An 18,834-nucleotide genomic window follows, 5' to 3' on the forward strand; every position below is an offset into this window, starting at 1 on the left:
TCCATACTAACTGATCGAAGGACATCATTACATCTCCCTCAAATAAATCACCCATGCAAGATATACCCCTAGCTGCCCAATGTTTAAATCCTGAATCTATCATATCTGGTTGAAAACTTGGCATACCCACTATTACCTTCCAATATTACCTTCCCTCTGCCGAATTGCCCTCCATGCTTTAACAGTGTTGATGACTATTGGGTTATGGCAATATTCCCTAACTGTCCTCATTTTGTCCAAAAACAGCAAACTGGTGAGGGGGCACCTTGCCTGGGAGACTTCGATATCTAGCCATATTGAAAGAGGGTCCCCACAAACACAATCACTTACGTAAGTCAAAAGCGAGCTTAATTGATCATTTTTAATGTCCAGAAGGTCTGCGCCCCCCAATTGTGAGGCAACTGCAGTTTGGCTAATTTAATGAGGGGCCATTTATGGTACCAGATAAAGGAGCTGAACCAGCTGTTCAGTCTCCTGAGAAAATCAGGGGGAGCATTGTATAGGGTATAGCAAACGAGGGAGAATATTCGTCTTAATAAGTGCTATCTTACCCAACCATGAGACTGGAAGTGCCTCCCATCTTTGGAGATCTAGTTTAATTTTTTCAAATAATTGAGTAAAATTGAACAGCCAATCCAGAACTGGAGTAATGAATATGCCCAAATACACAAAACCCCCTGTGACCACCTAAATGGGAATCTATAGTCACTCTCAAGAGCCAACTCTTTCGTAAAACCACCCATAGGCATAGCCTCTGATTTAGCAAAATTAATCTTATACCCTGAAAAAGCGCCAAACGCGTGAATGCATTGTATCAGGAAAGGCACTGGGACTGCTGGATTTGTCAAGAAAATTAGAACATCATCTGCATACAGCGAGATCTTATGTAATCTTCACCCCACTTCTGGAGCTGATATATTGAGATCCCCACGAATGGCATCTGCCAACGGTTCAATCACCAATGTAAAAAGTAATGGTGCCCCTTGAAATATTAAAATTGCTTGATCGTACCCCGTTGGTAATGACCGCAGCGAGAGGTACACTGTGGAGAACCTTTATCCATCTTATGAAAACTTCGCCCAGACCAAACCGGTCTCGATTATAGAAAAGGTACGGCCACTCAACTCGGTCGAATGCCTTCTCTGCATTTAAAGAAATCACCAATCCCAGTATTGACTGCTGTTGGCAGGCTTGAATTACATTAAGCAGCCTCCTAATGTTATTGGAGGACCTACGACCCTTTATGAAGCCCGTCTGATGCTCTTTAATAATAGAAGGTAACACAGTCTCCAGCCTTAACGCAAGAGCCTTAGAGAGAATCTTAAAGTCCTGATTTAAGAGCGAGATGGGCCTGTATGAAGCACAGTCTTCCGGATCCTTCCCTTTTTTAAGGATAAGTGAAATATTGGCCTCTCTCAGAGGTGGTGGGAGACAAACAAGACTGTATGAATCATTAAATAATTCAGCATTGAGCCTGACAGTATACTTATAAATTCCTTATAGAATTCACTGGGAAGTCCATCAGGACCGGGCACCTTTCCACTCTGAAGCTGCGTCACAGCTTCCTGCACTTCTTGCTCTGATAATGGGGCATTGAGAAAGGACTGTTGTTCGGGAGTCACACCCGGGAGCTTCAGATCTCTAAAAAAGGATTCCATTTTGGCCTGCCCCTCCTCACAATTCTAAGACTGATATAACTTAGAGTAGAATCTCTGGAACACCACATTAATCTTTTTAGAATCACATGTTAGGTTCCCAGACCCTTCCCTATTCGCTGTAATGGTTTGTGGGGCACTTCTCTTTCTGACAAGGTATGCTAAGTATTTGCCTGGCTTGTCACCATGCTCGTATAACCTTTGCTCTGCAAAAGCCAGCTCCTTCTTTGCCGTCTGCGTGAGCACGGAATTTAGTGTAGACTGCAGTGCCGTAATCCTCTGTAGTTTGACCAACGAGGCTCTGTCAAAATAGGCCTTCTCAGCTGCCTTAAACCATGCTTCAAGGAGATGTTGCTGCTCACCCTTCTGCCGCTTCCTACTGGTGAAATATGAAATAACTAACCCTCTGGCTAAGCTTTGGCAGTTTCCCAGAGAACAGATGAGCTATCAACCGAGCCTATGTTCATGTCTAGAGATGCCCGAAATTCCCTAGAGAAATACTCCACAAACTTGCTGTCCATGAGAATAAAGAGGTCCATTCCCCAGTACCTTGAATCCATTGTAACATCCTTAATTTTAACCATGAGGTACACTGGAGCATGATCAGAGATGGCAATATCACCAATCCTATAGGATGCCACCACATCCAGGGTTACCGCAGGGGTCAGAAAAAAAATCAATCCTCGATTGACATCTATGTGGATTGGAGAAAAACGTGAAATCCCTACCTGTAGGGTGGAGACACCTCCAGATGTCCACCAACCCTAATTCCCCACACAGACCCAATAACTGTTTAGTTTGTGCAGAGGGTATCGAGGGACCTTTAGGCAACCTGTCTACTGTGGGGTCCATGAGGCAGTTAAAATCTTCCCCTATAATAATATGCCGAGACTTGAGACTTATCAGTTTAGAAAAAGCATCTACCAAGAATTTAAGAGGATGAGCTAGGGGACAATAAACATTTAAAATGCCATATTCTTCCCCATTTATCAAGGTTTTAAGAATTACAAACCTCCCGTATGTGTCTTTAACACATTCCAACAATTTAAATGAGAGACTTTTCCTTACTAATATAGCCACTCCCCTACTTCTGGTATTAAATGATGAAAAATAAACTCGGTCAAAGCCATTCTGCTGTAATTTCAGATGCTCCTTGTCATCCAAATGTGTCTCCTGTAACAAAGCAATATCCACCTTCTCCTTTCTAAGACTCAAGAGTACCTTCTTCCTCTTAATTGATGAGTGACTTCCCTTGATATTCCAGGTACACCATTTAATAAAATTATTAGCCATAATCTTCTGCAATTACATTTAAATTCCAGAAAGGAGGAACCCGAACCACAAATTGCTGAGCCTTAGTGTCGCATGGTCCACCAAATATAAAAACTACATAAACTAAAACCACTACATTTAACAAACATACAAAATTATTAAAAATAAAAAACAACAAAACCAGGAAACAAACCAACATATAAAGCGCCAATAGTGCTGAGTAGGGGAACTCACCCCCTGCCCGGAGGGGGCAGCTACCCATTCCGAACTGCCCATAAATAGGCATCTAACCATCTCAACCACCTTCACGTCTCCCAGCTAGAGTCGCATCGCAAGCACAAGCTAAAAAGAATAAACACCCCATAGAATATCAATATGAATTTTTAAAATTCTTTCATTAAAAAATGGGGGAATAAATATCCCACCCATCCTTTGGTATGTCCTAACTTAGAAATTTAAAATGTACATCTTAACCACCGCCAGACATAGTTTGAACCAAATTATTATCAATAGAGGGAAAAAAGGGAAAAACAAAGCTCCAACTGGATTTCCTCCAGTTCTTTTACAGAATGATAAACACATACCCAAGCAACAATATTTATACATACTACAATTGTTTAACTTAGGTTAGTTTGTCCACAAAGTCTCTTGCCTTCTCTGATGTGTCAAAGAGATGCATGGATCCATCTAAGGTGATCCGAAGCACTGCCGGATATCTCAGGGAGTACTGAATCCCAAGCTCCTTCAATCTTCTCTTGACACCATCATACGATTTTTGTTTCTGGATCACCGCTGCTGAAAAGTCCTGAGAAAACATGATCTTAGACCCCTCATAAATTAGGGCCTTTGGATCCTTCCCCTGGAGTCTGGAAGCCTCCATGACTCTCTCCTTATCCCGGTAATGATATAACCGCACCAGGAAAGGATGAGGGCGTTGACCCAGACCCGACCTCCGTGCTGCGACCCATTGAGCCCTCTCTATCTTCAATCCTCTCATGCCAGTCTCCAAGTCAAGGAATTTCAGAAGACAATCTTCAACAAATTTCACAGGCTGCTCACCTTCAGGCAGACCGATGATCCAAATGTTTTTTCTCCTGCCCCTGTTTTCAAGATCATCCACTTGGTCACGCAAATTACGAACCTGCATCTTCAGGGCTTGGATCTCTTCCTTGAATGAACTGGCATCAGCTTCCACCACTGTGACCCTCTACTCCACCTCATCCGTCCTCTTCCCCAGGTCTCCCAGCTGCTGCTCATGCTTCTGCAACATGAGAGAGACTGGAGCCAGCTTCTCTTCAATCTATCTCCCCAACATCTCGCGAGATTTCGAGAGCTGGTTCACCAGGTCCTGGAGAGTAATCAGCTCTGAGGCTGCTGCAGGCTGAGCTGCAGGCCCGGCCTCAGATGCTCCTCCTCCCTTTTTAGGCATTTCTGGACAGCTGAAAATACAGGTAAGTCAATTTTTAAATGTTTCTTGGGGGTCCACAATCTTTCCAACGCTCCAAGAAATCCTGATGACCTGGGTTGGGTGGGTTAAAGGACCATCCTGCTCCTGATGCGATGCGAAGCTCTGCAGTGTTATTTTCTCAGATCGCCGCCATCTTAGATCCCCCCACTTTGAGGCTTGCACTTGACCCATTACAGTCTGCTGTCTTTGGGTATGTCTTGCTGAAAGTCATCAGCTATCATCAATTGGCTCATGTTTTAATTCTTGCTCATTGTATCAGTAGATGCAATGAAGCTCATAATCATGACACTATCTTGAAGAATTATATTGTTACGTGAAATTTATTTAAAGGTTCTTAAGATCATCGAAGACTCATCTAAGTGGGTAGAAATGGTAACTTTTCTCTCATTACAGTATTTCTAGCAACAAGTAGAGTTGATAAGGGAAAGCCAGTAGATGTGCTTTATTTTGCATTTTCAGAAGAATTTCCATAAGGTACCACATAAGAGATTAACCTGTGGAATTAAAATGCATGGGATTAGGGATGATGTACTGACAAGAGAACTGGTTGGCAGACAGCAAACAAAGAATAGAAATAAACAGGTCTTTTTCTAAGCAGCAGGCAGTGAATAGCATGCACAGGGATCAATACTTGGACCCTCAGCTCTTGACAATATATATTAATGATTTAGATGAGGGAACTACATGTAATATATTCAAGTTTGCAAATGGCACAACTCTGAGTGGGAAGAAGAGCTGTGAGGAGGATATAGAGCTACTTCAGTGTGATCTGGACAAGTTGAGTGAGTGAGCAAATTCATATAATGTGGGTAAATGTGAGGTTGTCCTCTTTAGTGAAAAAAAACAGAGACAGAATATTGTCTGGATAGCAATGGATTGGGAAAGGGGGAGGTGCAATGAGACCTGGGTGTCCTTGAATACCAGTTGTTAAAAGTACCCATATAGGTACAGCAACTGGTGAAGGTGGCAAACGGTATGTTGCCCTTAACAGTGGGAGGATTCAAGTACAGGATCCAGGATATCTTGATGCAATTGTACATGGACTCGGTGAGACTACACTTGAAGTATTGTGTGTGGTTTTCAGCTCCTTATCTGAGGAAAGATGTCCTGGTTATGAAGAGAGTGCAACAGAGATTTACCAGTTTGACTATTGAGATGGCAGCACTGACAGATCATTTAGGATTCTGTGTGCTGGACAAACACAGGAGGGAGGTTCCTTAAACAGGAGCCCAGTTTAAAGATATGGGGTAGGTCATTTAAAGTGGAGATGAGGAGAAATGTCTTCAGCCAGAGATTGGTGAGCCTGTGGAATTCTCTGCCACAGGAAGGTACAGGAAGCATCGAATGATTTCAAGAAGGAGTTTGATATGATTCTCGAGGTGAAAGTGATCAAAGGGTTTTGGGAGAAAACAGGAACAGGATACCGAGTAGGATTGTTAGCCGTGATCATATTGAATGGTGGAACAGGCTCAGAGGGCCAAATGGCCTACAACTGCTCTGACTATGTACCAAAACATGCTGTTTCCTCCCTCATCACACTTTATCTTTAAGTTTTGAAGTAAATACAACTTTGTACAGGAAGTGAAAATTCACATGAGGTCATTCCTCCATCACTCTTAACAGCAGAGCAGAAGTGTGTCTACATGATCAGTAACCCAGGTAACCAGATGCATAAACTGGGACAGCAAAGAAACATTCACAGTCACTAACTAAAAAGAGGTGGTGGGTAATAAACTAAAACAAGTGCCTTCACTGCTGAGGTTTGGTTGTCATTCAAAAGGTGCTATAACACGTACTGAAAGCTTCACACAGTTTCTTTTCTTTTCAAGGCACTAATAAAGTTAAAGACCTGGCCAAATGAATGATGAATTAAACTTCCTGTAGAAATCTTTCCCTGACAAGAGGTTTCAGTGTTAGCTGTTACTACCAGACAGAAAAGGGGAAGGCGGGGGGGATTGGAGGGGGGAAGAGGGAGCCAGTGACATGGCAGAAGAGAAGGCTTTGAGTCAGCCACACAATAGCAATCCATGTACTCCCCTTTCCACCATAACAGGAGGCTAGCGAATTCAGTTCGCTGGTTGGCGGGCAAATTTAAAGCAAACTCGTTTTATGAGGCATTTGAAAAGATGTTTGCCAAATTTAACTTAGCAAAATTAAGAATCAAAATGATTATCAGTGTTGTTTTACTAAGTAAATATTTAAAGGACTTGTATCAAATTGCAGACTCCAATATTTTTATAGAGTTATCAGCATGGTTATTTGAAATGGGTTGAAGGAACAGAAAGGGGAATTCATGGACACATTAAACATTCAATCAGGAATTTGCACAGTCCAGTTACTAAAGTCAGCTTCATTCATTGGAAAACAAACTAAAAACCACAGATTTGATATGGTGCAGAAAGAGGCTGTTCTGCTCATCAGGTCTGTACCAGCTGTCCAATAAACATTATGACTTGGTGTCGTTCACCTGCCTTTTATCCTAACCCTTGCACATAGTTCCTATTCAAATAATCATCTAATTCCCCTTTGAATGTCTGAGTTGACTCTGCCTAGCATGCTTCCAGGCAGTGCATTCCAAACCTAAACCCTCATCATGTGAAAAGTTTTTTTCTCACTTCACATTTGCTACGGTCACAAATCACTTTCAGTTCATGCCCTCTCATTCTTCCTATCCACTCTGCCCAAATCTCTCATGATATTGAAAACTTCTGTCAGATCTTCTCTTAGCCTTCTTCTCTCAAAGGAGAACAGCCCCAATTACTCCAATTTATCCTCAACTGAACTTTCTCATTCCTAGAATCAGGTTTTGCAAATCTCTTTGCACTCTCACCAATGCATTCACATTCTTATTGTAGTGTGGCATCCAAAACTGCATACAATATTCCAGGTGAGGTCTAACAAGTAATTTGTATAAGTTCAACATAACCTCCTTATTCTTGTACTCTAATGGATTTTTAATAACACCCAGAATATGCTTTATGAACTGCTTTCTCTGTCCAGTCACCTTCAATGGTCTATGTACATATACACCAAGATCCCTCTGCTCCTGCATTCCCTTCAGTATTGTATCCCCCATTTTACATTGTCTTCCATGGTTTTCCTACCAAATGTATTATGCAACACTTCTCCACATTGAACTTTATCTGCCATCAATCCGCCCATTCCACCAACTTGTCTAAATTCTCTTCAAGTTCCACACTGTCTTCTCATAGTTTATAATTCTTCCAAATTATGTATCATCTGTCAGCACTGAAATTGTCCTCTTCATACCAAGATGCAGGTTATTATAATACATCAGAAAATGCAAGGGTTCTGAAACCAATGCTGGGGAAATGGTTTGCAAACCTTCCTCTAGTCCAGAAAATATCCATTGACCACTACTCTCTACTTTCTATCAGTCAGCCAATTTTGTATTCATGAGACTATTGCCCCTTTTATTTTATGAGCTATGACCTTTCTCACAAGTCTGTTGTGTGGCATTATATTGAATGTCTTTTGGATGCCCATGTACACCACATTCCCCTCATACATCCTTTCTGTTGCCTCTTCAAAATTTGTAGCAAGTTAGTCAAACACAATTTCCACCTTAGAATTCTACACTGCTTCTATCTAAACACTCCACCTTTTCCCCATGATGACTAATTATATCCTGAATAATTGTTTCTGGAAGCTTCCCCACCATTGAAGTCAAATTGATGTGTGTGCAATTGCTGGGCTTATCCTTACAACTTTCATTGAATGAGGTCACAATGGCTTCAATCCTCCAATCCTCAGGCACCTTAAGTCTCAGGAAGATTGAAAGTCTGTGGTCAATGCCCCTGCAATTGCTATTCTCACTTATTTCAAAGTCCTGAGGTTCCACTCTTCTCGTTCTTATGCTTTGTCAACTTTATGTATCAAGACCCTATCCAATATTCCCTCCTTATCGATTTGATTCCTTATAGTGACAGTTTTCTCCTTGTACAATAGCCTGGGAAGCAACAACCTCCTCGGAAAAGCCAGATGCAAAAATATTAATTTAACACCTCAACTGTACCTCCATACCTCTTCCTCCATATGTAAATCCTTTTCTTGGCCTCTAGCCGGACATACTCCTACCTATACGACCCTTCACCGGGTTCGATTCCAGCCTTGAGTGACTGCTTGTGTGGAGTTTGCACATTCTCCCCGTGTTTATGTGGGCTTCCTCCAAGTGCTCTGGTTTCCTCCCACAATCCATTGGGTCTGATAAAGATGCCGTTGAGTGTAACCCACAAGAAACCTTCCACCAACTTTTAGCAAACTGTAAACCTGCTAATGGCTTGACTAGCATACAACCTGTGGAAAATCCTACCAGATTCCAATGCCTCTTACTGATAATCACAGATAATTTTTTTTTGTCATGAAATGGTTAATTATTGAATGCCATGAAAACTGGCACCACCACACTCATGTGTATGAGAGATTACCTTTCCTATCCATGTGCCTGTCCACATGTCTTTTAAATGTTGTAACTGCACCTGCATCTACCATTTCCTGTGGCAATTTATTCCACATACGAACCCTACACTCTGTGAAAATGTTGACCGTCAGGTCTCTTTTAAATCTTTCTCCTCTCACCTTAAAAATATGTCCTCTAATTTTGAATTTCCCTACCATAGAGAAAAGGCCTTTGCTATTCACCTTACCAATGCCCCTCATGATTTTATAAACCTCGACAAGGTTCCCCATCGACATCCTATGCTCCAGTGACAAAAGTCCCAGAGTATCCAGCCTCTCCATATAATTCAAACTCTTCAGTCCTGGCAACATCTTTTCTGCACTTTCTCCAATTTAATACTATGCTTTCTATAGCAAGGCAACAAGCATTGTACACAGTACTCCAAAAGTGGCTTTACTCACATCCTGGACAACCTCAACATGACCTCCCAACTCTTGAACTCAATGGCCTGAGCATTGGTTGTTAAAGCCTTCAATTTTATCCTCTCTATAATGTGAGTAACTTTCTGTAATTTCCCTGCTGAGTTATTCCTCTATATCCTTCCCACTTGTCAGTGGTCTACAGACGTACACAGATCAATGCAATTGTGATGGAATTTCTGACAAAAAAAGACTTCTGAATATTACAATGTTTAAAACTACACTTTATGAAACATTTACTAATGACGGGAGTGTCTAACACTGGAATATCAATCTGCCATTGTCTACAATCTTTTCACATTCCTCACTAAAAATGTTTGCTCTATTTGTTATTTTGTGGTACAAAGCACCCTCCAAAAGTGTTATACCCAGTTCCTGTAAGGCACATCACTGTGTATTATATCACTGTATTATATCACACAACAGTTTGACATCCTCATTGTGAAATGAGCATTAAAAGACTTGCAAAACCTCAAAAATATCTCACCAACACAATACCTAACTGTAGGTTTGCAAAGAGGTTTTTCAATTATTTATTTGATTATGTTGTAAGTAAAAATGAAAATACCTTGAGTGTCTAAGCATACAATGGCTCCTGGTTGAAAATACAATGTCCACAAATTTAGGCAGGTTAACTCTATGAACTTACGATATTAATCAATGTAGATTAACTACCAAGGGGCAATGTTTTGATTAATGAATATGAGTAGACCTCAGGTCTTTCATCATGCCTGCAGTCATAGTTACAATACGTCAGGGAATTTTTACATCCACAACTCCTATTTTCATTTATTGATTGAGCTCCATCTCTTCAATCATCTTGCAAAAATAATGCTTGCCCTGATTGACTATGCTTACTCTCAATATTGAAGAAACCTCAGGTATTACAGTTAATGCAACACATTTGAATGGATTACTGCTAATATTGTGAGTCACCTCAAGGTTTCCAGATAAATGGTTAAAGAATTTCTACAATCAGATTAACATTTTACATTCTCAACTCTTTTTTGCCAATTCATCACCATTGGTAGTAGATTTGCTGGAAACAACAATTTTACTCAGATGAAAGGCAAAGGTTCACCTCATTATTTTCACTAAGCTTCTCAGTATTGTGACTTACAGGCACATTCCGCAGACCAGTCTCTGCTGAAGAACTGGCTCTTCTGCATCTTGGCAAACTATGGACGAACTGTCAGACAACATTAATATTGGTCACAGATTCATCTGAGAATTCACTTTGCAAATTTTAGTTTCTTTTTTCCAAGGGAACAAAGACTGTAGACAGATGCTTAACAACAATAAAAGATTAGCCTACTTCCATTGAATGTCTTGCAAATAACTTTTCTTAATTATCATACACTTTGGCCCAAAATTTCTTTCTGAAAGAAATTACAAGATGGCGTTTTTCATCCTAATTAAAGATCTGTTAGCAAAATTGAAAAAAACGGGAGAAATAGCTCTGAAATTGAATTATTGAAAGACCATTCAATAGAAAGCTGAACAAGAAGGGCAAATTCAACGTACAGCCAGCCATTTTCCCAATATTAACTCAGCTTTGGACCACTGTAATTGCGATTGACCCCACTAGAACTGTGCTGAAAACACACCAGACAATGTATTGGCTCAAGCAATTTTTAGATGCTCACCTGAAAATGGTATTCAATTCCTTAAATATGTTGGGACCAACATTGGTTGTCGAGCTGTATGCAAAATTCAAGTACAAATGGGAATATTCTGTGTTGCAAATGCTGCCACTAAGTTGTAACAAAGATTGAGTGGCTAGCCAGGAAACTTTAAACAGACTACTAGAGGCCACATATAAAAAGCCCTTTTTAAATAATTTTTTTGAGGACCAAGAGAAGTAACCATTTTTGGTGCAGGTAAATAGAAAATGCTTTGAAATGGCTCATGGTAGGAATTGACTGCCTGTTTGTCTCTTCCAAGCGAGTGCTGATGAAAATTAACACATGCAAAGACAATAGATAGGGTCTCTTTCCCGATCTGGGCATGATATCTTTCTATCTGTGCTAGCACCCTGGATGCAAGTACAACTGGTTATCCTTGCTGCATTAAGGTTGCTCCAATTCCTTTCTCACTGACATCAACTACAGGGCGCTTTCATTATTTATGATATAGTATTTCAGATCTGGCATTGCAATCACTAGTCACGTGATTTCAGTGAATGCTGCTTCTTGTTCATATCCCAGTACCACTACAATCCTTGACCATGAGTTGCCACGATGGTTTACACTCCGTTTCTATCTTGTCTTTCAGGCTGACCGTAAAGGCAAGTGGAATTCTGCTCAGCAGACGCTGTATTGGTCTTACATTCTCATCTAGTGTCAAATATCCTAACCCTCTGAACTCATCTTTTTACTCATCTAGAATATGTTCCCATTCAATAGTTTAGTGAACTACAGCACACTGTAAATCTCTTTTGGCCATATTGAGGGTCACCAGTCCAAGCTTTACATCTGGTCTGGCTGGGATGAGTGACATTTTCTTGCCATCTATGATCAGGAACTCAGGATCCATATTCATGTTACTATAATGGGCTCACAGAGTTCTCTGTCATTGTAGCATGAGGGTTTCACTTTTGTATCATCATCTTGAGCCACTCTGAACAGGTCTGTAAAGGTTACAATGTTGTATTGCATACCAATGTTCATCTGTTACACAACACCAGGTTATAGTCCAACAGGTTTATTTGGAAGCACTAGCTTTCAGAGCACTGCTCTTTCATCAGGTGATTGTGGAGTATAAGATCACGCTCACAGAACTTATAGCCAAAAGAGTCCAGTGTTGTGGAGATGTGATGCATTAAACAATCTTAGATTAAATCTAAAGGGCAGAATGGCCTACTCCTGCACCTATTGTCTTTCATCTTTTACAATGAGATATGCTGGCTTCTGTTCTTTGATGTATAAATCCCAGAACTTCTTTTAAATTACATTCTCAAAATAGCTCAGCTTTTCTAACAACAGATGTGAAGTCTGCCTGTGTTCCAATGTTGAGTCAGACTGACAATCCCTCTGCACTGATTTACAGAGTTTTACAAGGAGTCATGCAGTTTTTGAGCAAAATAAAATGTAATTCTGAAAAAACAAATTCACCCCATAAACTTATATGTGTGCACATATAGGAGTGGCACAGTGAGTGTGTGCGTTTGGGTGAGTGCACGTGATAATGTGTGTGTAGATATGTATGACTTGGAGATGTTGGTGCTGGACTGGGGTGTACAAAGTTAAAAATCACACAACACCAGGTGATAGTCCAACAGGTTTATTTGGAAGCACTAGCTTTCGGAGCGCTGCTCCTTCATCAGGTCTATGTAAGCTTGTATGTGTAAATGCAATGGGGTATGTGCCTATGAGTGGGTGCATGTGAGAGGGGGGTGCGTATGTCTGTGCATATGAGAGAGAGATTGCATATGAAAGAGGGTCTGCATGGGTATGTGAGTATGTAGGATTGTGTGTGTATGTGTGTGTGTGTGAGAGAGAGTGAATTGTGCAGTGGGATCACTTGTAGTGTGACAGAAACTATGGACCTTGGGACCCCTGGCACTCACACCTACATGTGCGCACTCACATGTACACACACTCTGCCGCTCCTACATGTGCATACATATAAGTTTATGGGGTGAATTTGTTTGTGCAGAATTACACTTTAGTTTGCTCAAAAACCGCATGACTCCATGTAAAACTCTGTAAAGCAGGACTTGTCAGTCTGACTCAACATTGGGACACAAGCAGAGTTCACATCTGTTGTTAGAAAAGCTGAGCTATCTTGAGAATGTAATTTAAAAGAAGTTCTTGGATTTACATATTAAAGAACAGAAACCAGCATATCCCATTTTAAAAGATGAAAGATTTAATCTAAGATTGTTTAATGTATCACATCTCCATGACACTGGATTCCTTTGGCTATAAATTCTGTGAGCGTGATCTTAGTCTCCACAACCGCCTGATGAAGGAGCAGGGCTCCGAAAGCTAGTGCTTCTAAACAAACCGATTGGACTATCACCTGGTGTTGTGTGATTTTTAACTTTGTCCATCCCAGTCCAACACCGACACCTCCAGTTGATGTTTATCTGACATTTGATGTTGGCCTGATGTTCTCCATCTGCAGTCTGCATACCACCAGTCACAAACCATTTCTCATCCGCCAACTTACCTGAACCAACTGTTGTATAATGCAAACTATTTCAATATTTTACAGTGAAGACACTGCTTTCCCCATGCTGGACACACCTTCTTCTGTTTTCTGCAGTACTTGTATCCTGCCCTCTGTCTATGATTGTTCGGTCCTTTGTATCTGGTCGATCTGTCAGTTTAATGCAAGACCTGGTCTGCCCTGGCATGAATATGCTCTCGCTGTTGATTCACATCTTTGGTATTTCTGGTACAGTTCAATTGCTCTCTGGAGTGTATGTTTGTCTTCTTTCAGGAGGCAGGTTTTAACTTTTGGATCGCTTCTTCCTAGGGCAATCCTGCCTTTAATTTAGCTCATCCTTTAACTGCAAAATTCATAGGTTTCTGCAAGCTGGGTTAATGACATTACATATCGATCAATGGATTCTTTATTCACTTTGGTCTCAAGTATTCAATACATACCATTCATACATAATGTTCACTGCAGTCCACTGCAGTGCACTGCCTTCAGGGCTTTAAAATTTCTACCATGTGTTTTATCTGTTCTTCTGTTCTGCTCTGATCTTGGGTGGAATATCTCAACAGTGATAAAAGGATAACAACGTGCAGTTGTATTGTTCAAAAATCTGTGGCTATTGAATAATTCTGCAATTGCTCCCAGTTTTATATCCCCAGCAATTTGAACAGAAGCTGATAGGGGAAAAGGTACAGCCAATTTATTGTAAGCCGTGTTTTCAATGATGGTCTTTCTTTTCCAGTGGGGATTCACAGCTCTGCATCTGTGCTTTTGATTTCAGCTCTGGACATTCACTTCAGTGCCTTACCTGACATCATATTTCAAATGTACAATGGTGCAGTGTGTACAACAGGATGATTTTATTGAAGTCATGTTTAAGATGTGTGTCTACAGGGGATGCGTCTCATGGTAGAGGTCACATGGCTATGGCAGACTTGGACAGACATTTCTAGATGATTGTCTATCAGTCTAAAACCTGCCTCCTTACCGTCTCCACCTTAATTCAGTTATGGACATGAATGGCCTGATTGACCTTTCCTCCCCACCACAGTTTGAGGCCATTTAGTTGCCAAATAAGGACCATGTTAAGAGCTCATGTCACCTCTGCTTGGATTAACACAGCTTCAGAGAACTGACCACCGTGTGGTGTGCACAACAGATTTTCATCTGTGCAGTCCACTTGTCACCTTGGGGTGAAGGGGGAGGGCCCTATGTCCCTCAGTCAAAGTCAATCAGTGCTTGATTAAGGCATGAACATCAGGTAGGGGATTGGGGCTGTCAACCAACTCATTTGCCCTTGCTTTCAACCTTCTTCCACCCCTGCCTTCCAACTTTTCACAGCTCTGCCCATGACATCAATCCCATGATAGGTCTCTCCCACCACAGGCATTACTATTGTCTTGGTTTCGCACACATTCCTGGGACTCTGAGGGATGTCCTGCCTTATCATTGCTGTCACTGACCACAAACAGTTCTGACCTCTTATTGGTCAGCAGTTCTCACTAAGTAGGACCTCTGTCGCCTGGTGTCTTACTTCCAGGAGAAGGTTTACGGGTGACCTTACCACTGCCTGATGGACTTGGGGTTCAGTGGGTCCTGCTGGAAGATATAGTATAGGCATGTGTCAGTGTCTCCAGCTGGCAAGCAAGATTTTAGATACTACAATGAGATTCCATTCTATGAGTGAGCTCTGGTCAGATACCATTATTGACTCTGATGAGACTTCTGTAAGCAAGAACTCATTTCCTAAGATTTAACACAAGAACATTCTTTCACTTATCCAGTTGTGAAGAAAAGATTACAGTTATAACAATAATTATGAAATAATGAAATACTGAGAAATACCTGTGATTGCTGCTTCTGTTGTGATATCTCGCTGGCTGCTTGATTTGAAAATTAAGGAATTTGCATATAAGCTAATCAGGTGAAAAAAAATTGCAATTGAACCTATCAGGTGCAAGAAATCTGTCTCAAAATCAAATTAACAACTTTACATATATGTAACCTCTGGTATTGTCTGTTGTCCATAATGTATACTGGACATTACATCGCGCAACATAAAAATATCATTCAGGCCACTCATTTACAGCAACTGAATAAAATCACTCAGACTGTGATTGTGGTGTGTTATTCCTGTCAACACCTTTCTAGGTTTCTAACAAGTTTGAACACACCATCCTGCTCTAACACCTCCCCCCCTTGTTCAGCTCCATGGAGATCCCTGGCTTGCTTCCACTCATACCCAACACAGTCAAAAACAAATATCTCAAGCTGGGACTTCTTTCCCCACTCCCAATTAAACAACTGTCTCACACATTCACTTAGGATCCTTCCCGAACAATCATCTTGCCCTCACTTCTGCGCTGTACCATTGCCACTTGAACTGCACACATGGGCATTCTTATATATCAGTGTTGATGCCACCCTTCTCTCTCTCTCTCTCAATTAAGGTTCTCCAAGCTTCCATTCCCTGCCCCTTTGGAACAGACTGCTTGTCTGTAATATCATCTTGATAATCAGAAGTCACCTCCAACACATAGGATGGCACGGTGGCTCAATGGTTAGCACTGCTGCCTCACAGCACCAGGTATCCTGGTTTGATTCCAGCTTCGGACAACTGTGCAGAGTTTGCACATTCTCTCCGTGTCTGCGTGGGTTTCCTCCGGGTGCTCCAGTTTCCTCCCACAGTCCAAAGATGTGCAGGTTACGTGAATTGGCTGTGCTAAATTGCCTATAGTGATCAGGGATGTGTACGCTAGGTGCCTTAGTCAGGGATAAATGTAGAGTAATAGGGTCTGGGTGGGATACTCTTTGGAGGGCAGGTGTGGACTTGTTGGGCCTAATAACCTGCTTCCACACTATACGGATTCTATAAAAAAACCACACAAACTCTTGCCACTGATGCCATCCACTGCTTGACTAATATCTTCATGCTTTACAAACTATTTGCAGACTCAGACCCCACACCCTTTCCTTCAGAAAGAACACATAATTGTACCTGAAGAAATACAATCCATCTCTGGCCATCAGCTTCTGAAATCCTTGAAACAAGTATTAAATCTTCCTCGGGTAGTCTCTGACTAAAAATTCTGAAAGTTTCCCCCAGCATTGAGGACAGGATCGTAGAACCCCCGACAGTGAGGGAGCAGGCCACTTGGTCAATCGAATCCACACTACCCTACTGAAGAGTATCCCACCAAGATCCACCCTATCCCTGTAACCTTACATTTCCCATGGCTAATCCACCTCGCCTGCACACCCTTGGACACTATGGGCCATTTAGTATGGTCAATGCATACCTCTTTGGACTGCGGGAGGAAACCAGAGCACCCAGAGGAAACCCATGCTGATGCAGGGAGGAAGTGCAAACTCCCCACGGAAAGTCACCCAAGGTTGGAATTGAAACTGTGTTCCTGGCACGATGAGGCAGCAGTGCGAACCACTGAGCCAATGTGCTCCTTTGAGTGAACAGAAACAGGCATCAAGTGAAGGGAGGGAGGGAGCAGAGAAGTTTCATTGCAGCAAGCCAGAAACTGAGGTTGAATTCCTTCTGGCCCCAGTGGGACCCTTTTGACATTAGTTTCTCCATTTTCCAGCTGTAGTCAGACAGTTTCAGAGGCGGTTAGATGTGCATAAGGCATAATGAAGAGGAGGAATTAAAAGATTGGAGATTGGGTAGGGTGAGATCAGGTATTGGATGCCAGTGATGTAGAGGACGGAGACTGGAGATGGAGGAAAGGAGCACTGGAAATCAGAGACAGGGTTGAGAGGTGGTGTGAAAAGCAATCGATCAGTATCAGAGACCAGAGACTAGAGATATGCGGCATGTGTAAACTCAGCGATCAGTGGCTGGGCTGGGTGTCAGAGATCAGAAGCTAGAGTAATCGGAAGCTGGGGAGCAGGGGCTTAAATTGGAGCAATTGTTGATGAGATCTGAGGCCTCAAGGTGGGATAGGAAGGTCTAAGAAAGTTTGGAAAGGTCAGACAGTAGATTCTGAACAAAAGAGGTTGTTGAGGTAGATGCAGTAAATGCAGCAGGTATAGTGGGTGCAGCACGTACAGTAAATGAATCAGGTACAGTGAACGTAGTAGACACAGTGAATGCAGCAGGTACAGTAAACGCAGCAGGTACAGTAAATGTATCAGATATAGTGAATGTAGTAGATACCGTGAATGCAGTAGGTACAGCAATCTCCCTATTGGAAGGGCACTGACAGGTCAGTCTTCAGAATCTGACAGGCTCTGGACTTGAGATGAAAGAACGTTTCTTTGTTTTTCTTGTTAAGCCCCACTCCCAGCTCCACATCATCCACCATGCACCCAACCGAGGAGGCTAGTCGATCAACCTCCTACCACAGTTGTTCTTTTGTCAGTCTCCCCAGAAAGGGACACGCATGGTCACCTGACCTCTTCTCCATCAATCATTCATTAACAGACCTGTCATCAAAGCCAGCTACCTCTCTATCCACATCCCCCTCTACCCCCATCCTGGGACATGAAGTCATAGAGTCATACTCATACAGCACGGAAACAAACCCTTTGGGCCAACCAGTCCATGCCAAACATAATCCCAAACTAAACTAGTCCCACCTGCCTGCTCCTGGCTCATATGGCTCCAAACCTTTCCTATTCATGTATCCATCCAAATGTCTTTTAAACTTTGCAATTATACCCACATCCACCACGTCCTCAGGAAGTTTATTCCACACGTGAACCACCCTCTGTGTAAAACATTTGCCTCTGCATCCTGCTCTCTTGAATTTGAATTGGAGCCAGTGTGGATTAATGAAACAATTAACCCTCACAATCTCAGTTTGAACTACAATTAACTGGCTTGTCTAGTTTTCAGACGTAGTGTTAATTCATTAGCCTGCAGTTCCTTTTTTTAAAAGTTTTAAAAGAAATCAAAGCATTGCTTAGGGTAGGGTTAAACTATCTGGCCTATATCCGCCACCAATAACATTTTACAACACTGGAAACTCATTGAAAATCACAAAGTTCATTCCTTGGTCGTAAACCTGTACCTCATTGGAATAATTTACATTTATTGTGGAAAACAGAATTGAGCAGATGGGAAGCCATGCTATTGATTTCTTATCACCTGTTTTGTGTTGCCATCCAAGTCGAATTTCACCCCTTTTTCTATCAAATCTGCACCGTCCAGCAAAATAGTAACCGTAAGATATTCTGCAGAGCAGAGACTTATCCAACAAAAAAACCTTTTGCCTTGCCTTCCAAGTCTTATGCCCGAAACGTCGATTCTCCTGCTCCTTGGATACTGCCTGACCTGCTGCGCTTTTCCAGCAACACATTTTCAGCTTCCAAGTCTTTAGCCTTGTTCCTGTGATCTCCAGAAGCCTTCCGTACTATAGG

Source organism: Chiloscyllium punctatum, chromosome 8 (assembly GCF_047496795.1).
Source record: "Chiloscyllium punctatum isolate Juve2018m chromosome 8, sChiPun1.3, whole genome shotgun sequence".
Taxonomy (NCBI): Eukaryota; Metazoa; Chordata; class Chondrichthyes; order Orectolobiformes; family Hemiscylliidae; genus Chiloscyllium; species Chiloscyllium punctatum.